At 39.5% G+C, this 4,537-nt stretch overlaps 1 non-coding gene across 1 annotated transcript; it reads right to left on the bottom strand.

The window, feature by feature from the left end:
* Positions 1-478: 478 nt before the first annotated feature.
* Positions 479-572, bottom strand: trnat-ugu. Its single transcript has 2 exons — positions 535-572; positions 479-514 (listed from the first exon to the last, which is right to left on the bottom strand). It is a non-coding gene; the product is annotated as a tRNA-Thr (tRNA).
* Between the last annotated feature and the right edge of the window lie 3,965 nt (positions 573-4,537).

The raw sequence follows: 4,537 nt of genomic DNA, 5'->3' as shown, positions 1-4,537 counted from the left end.
TTCTGCCTAATGAAAATAAACAAATGTGAGCACGTATAATCCCTTTAATTTTGGTGGTGGGTGAGGGAAATTAAAAGCACAGGAATGTAACTCACTGCCAGGTTTGATTTCTCACATTGTTTTACATCTCGGATCCCTGGGCTGTGCTAGGACATCATCATTTGTGGTAACTGAATTATACGGAGAGGCTTCTGTGAGAATGGGGGTGGGGGAGGAGTCATTTTGTAAGAAATTAAAAAAAAAGAAGAAGAAAGAAATCACTTCTGGCTTCAGTGGAGCCTTTCAAATCTTTCTCTTTCTAAAGCTGTTAGACAGAGAGGAAGATTTATCAAGCAACCGAACATAAAAAAGGGAAAGGGAAATTGAATCTACTGCATGAATTATAGCATGTTATTAGGAGAAGGAGTCTTATAATTGGAAAACTGTAACATTCAGAATACTTCAACAACCCTCCAAGAAAACTGCTGAAAAACTCCACTGCTCCAGGTGAGGCTCGAACTCACAACCTCGGCATGGCTCTGCTGGACACTGTCTTACAAGTACCGCGCGCTGACCGATTGCGCCAATGGAGCTGTAAAACTGACAAGCTTACAATCCCTTCATTTGGCTCCTCTCACTTTTTTGGCTCACAAAATGTAAACTTATCCATGAGCGACAATTAGATAGCTACAGCAGATGAGATTTCATTAGATTAGATACTTAACATCTTAATTAAGCAGAAAACAAACTGCACAGTTTAGCGGCAAATTGGAGTCAGACTAACAACTGGTGAAATGAAAAGTTTAACATCGATCAGATGTCATTATCTGATCATTAAAGAACGTTGAAAGCTGATTTAGTTAAAACTATCTCGGTGTAGAAGGCACTTCAGTGGTAATACGATGGCTATATAGAGTATATCACCAGATAGAGGCATGGAGAAGAGTGAAGAGCTACTTAGTCCTACTGTAAGTGAAGACAGGCTGGGGTTACTTGGCTGTACACTGAGAATCAGGCAGGGTTTGTCTATAGGTGTGTAAGACACCAGATAAACACTGGATTTCTTAAGCTTCATCTCATTTTGAGCGCATTTGTTGCATTTATTCTTACTACAGCCTGGGAGGCAGCCTGTACTGGGTTGTGGGACTATCCAACTGTGTGCAACAGTAATGAAATCCCACTGGCGAGGGTAGCACTTCTTGTGGAGAAATCCAGAGTCTGACAGAGCTCTTCTGGCCTTTTTAAGCTTGCTAAGCGATGTATGGTCAGGGAGGTCATGGTGAACACTCATTAGTTATGTTATTTTTAGAGACTCATACATATGCTTGTCAAAAAACCCTGAAGACTTAAACAGTCTCATCGATCTTACTCTTTACTAGAATTGTGCCACCGCTCTGCTTCCCAAAGGTGGATTTCCAACCACAAAATAAACCATTAGGCCACTTTATTTAAAAAAAAAAAAAAAAAAACAATATTTGACTAGTTATGTGAAAAGGTTAGCTTTATAACTGTAAATGTTTAAGGGTTGAAACTTCACGTCCTAGGGCAAACAAGAGATGGTAAAAATCAGAGCTGTGTATCATCAAAAACGTCCTCAACTCATCTGATTAAACTCAGTATGGATTTATTTATTTTTTAAAACTAAAACTAATTAGTATTAGTACTAGTTGGATTTCCATAGTATTACCTCTAGTTTCACATGCAGCTCTTATCAGTCATTGTATTTTTTTTAATCCAATCAGCTTTGAGGGCTGACCATGTTCTCAAGGTTTGATTGTATTTTACGTCTCCATCACACGTGAGCTAACTGTGCTGCCCTTCCTCGTGTAAAACCAGTCTCGTTTTAGCAAGATTTCTAACAGGGAGATGCAGAAATTGGTGTGTATTTAAATACTCGATGAGAAGGTTTTCATAATTGATATTGGTTCTTTTAAATGCAGATCAATTTGAATCAGGATACTCGCTTTAAAAAAAAAAACTAAACAACCAACGAAATAATAAAAACTTTGAAAACATAAATAAACATATTTGTCCATTATCTTAGTCCATAATGTAAGAGATGTGATTTTGAAGTCATATATATTACACATTTATTTATTAATCTACATTATTTTTTACTCACAGTATGTATCCTCAGTGTAGGCGAGGTCACATGCAAGACAGACTGAGGACATATTGTGATGTAATCACTGACTACATTTGGACGATGACTATATTCTTTTAGTGGTATGAACACAAATGTGTCCTAGGCCACACTGAAGAGATCCTATGTATGGTTCACCAACTGTTGCATACATAAGTGAACCAACTCACTATCTGGAGCTAATTCGCTGGCGCTCATTACAATGCATGTGGCATCATTCTTTAATTATAAAATGTTACAATGGTGTAGCAGCGCATACGTGACACATTCCACTGCAACTGAAGTGTTACTAAAACCAAAAGATTTCTGCCTTGTGTGCAATCAATTTGAGATAACAATAAATTAAATACCATTCCAGAAACTGCAGATGGAAACGATTTTTCATTAAAGACAGCGAACATTAAGCTGTTGGAATAATAGATACGGATACATGAATAATGTATTCAAAAGTTGCCAGTTTGTAGGAACAGAAAGTGTCATTTACCAACAACTGAGTTGAACGTGACTGTGAAAAATCCATATCCATGTGAAGATTAAGGCCTGCAACAAATCAACAAACAAAGTGGGCAAATACAACTAGTGCTGACAAATTCATTATCAACCACCAATATCTAATTCAACTCCGCCAGCCTTCGCAGACTGTGCCTGATTAAAAAGGCAGATTGAATGTGTAGCATCTGAATCCAATTATTTTTGGAAAGAAATACCGTGAGTTTTTTTTTGCTTGTTTGATTTGCGCTTGCCTGTCTGTCCAGCTGAGGCACCTTCACTCACTCAGACAAAATGTTCTCAAAACCTTCTATGTTTACTGGAATAAACGTCCAAACAGTTTGATTCACAGATGACTTCAGCATACAAAAACTGAAAGAAAAAACCCTGAACAGTGAGCGCATTGATAAAATATTAAACACCATGTTCGACTGCTTTGATAAAATACACTAAGGGGACTCCTGCTAACACAAAAAGAAACAAGCAGAGCTACTTTTTAGTGACAAGCCTCGACTGTGTCGTGTATTTACTTTAAAACCAACCCAACCAGGGGTGCCCCCTGTACAGGGGGCTGAGGTGAGATACATATGCTACAGACGATCTAAACATATGATAGCATGCACCATTCCCAACATGTAATACACCAAAATGACAGGGAGAAATGAATCTAAAAGCCTCTATCAGGCACTGCCACCCAAACGAAACACAAATAAAACCCCAGGCAATTGTATGGGAACCTGACGAAAACACAGACACAGCAAACATCTTCTACTAACCTCACCACTTCAAGCCATTGACTATGGACAAACCCATCGTAACGTCACCCATTGGATTCTGAACCTCGAAAATGAAGCCTGCAGTCACATTGTTGGATGATTTTTACTCCACCCACACGCGGTCAAATATGGACGTGGGGGGTTGTGTCCGACGCATGTCAGACGTTGAGACCCGCCCACCCAACCCTCTGCTACCTGTTAGCTTAGGCTACCACCGGCCACTCAAAGCGGGAACGCCATTAATTGTGCGAGTTAGAAAAACATTCACTCCCCGTACAGTACACCATTGAACCAGCCTGTAAACATGTTTGCTGTAAAGTTGGGTTTTTTAACATGGGGGTTATGGGGATTTGCTCCCTTTTGCAACCAGCCTCAAGTGGCCACTCAATGAACTGCACTTTTGTGTACTGCCAGGGCTTCATTCCTCAGACCCAGAGGTTGCCGCTTGCAATCAATAAAACTGACCAGTCAGTTGTCGAGATATTCTTTGAGTTTCACTGAAGGCCTCCTTTTACACACGGTCTAGGTAAATGAGTCAAAACTGTTGTATTTGTATTTATTGATATATCAGTGACTGCTACCTGATAAAAGTGAAATGGCACATATGGCGCCAAAATGTGATGAAAGTTGGTAGTTCCGCCTACACATAAATGGGCTAAATCATCTCTGAAGTTCAGATTCACCTTTTTACCCTCTACGTTAGCACAACTACTCAACAAAATTTTCATTACTAATTCATATTTGGACTAGACTTTTAAACCACATATCAGGGGTGGTTCGCAGGCGGAAAAACAGGCGAAGAGGTTAATTTGCTACTTTACAAAAAAAAGTAATGAACCTTATTAGGTTTATTTTGGAAAGGAACCAGATAACACAGTAGGAAAGTTTTAGTCGGCTGTTCGCAAATGAAGCCTCGGGCAAGTTGTTTTTAACTGTGATTTAAATTCTGTCATTAGGAACACAAACATTGGTCACAACAAAGAACAATCAGCGAAGCCTGTGGGTGCTAATTAAAACAGGAGCAGACAGCTTGATCGTCAATAACTTACTGTGGCGTTGCCTCGCGTCACCTGAGAAAACATGTCATTACCAGCAGGTGGCAGTAGTCTGCATTCGCCATTCAAAGGGGAAACCAAGAGACTAGCTAGGA

The sequence above is a fragment of the Mugil cephalus genome, chromosome 21 (assembly GCF_022458985.1).
Source record: "Mugil cephalus isolate CIBA_MC_2020 chromosome 21, CIBA_Mcephalus_1.1, whole genome shotgun sequence".
Lineage (NCBI taxonomy): Eukaryota > Metazoa > Chordata > Actinopteri > Mugiliformes > Mugilidae > Mugil > Mugil cephalus.
The sequence above is the reverse complement of the archived record's forward strand: the minus strand, read 5'-3'. Positions and strand labels throughout refer to the sequence as shown.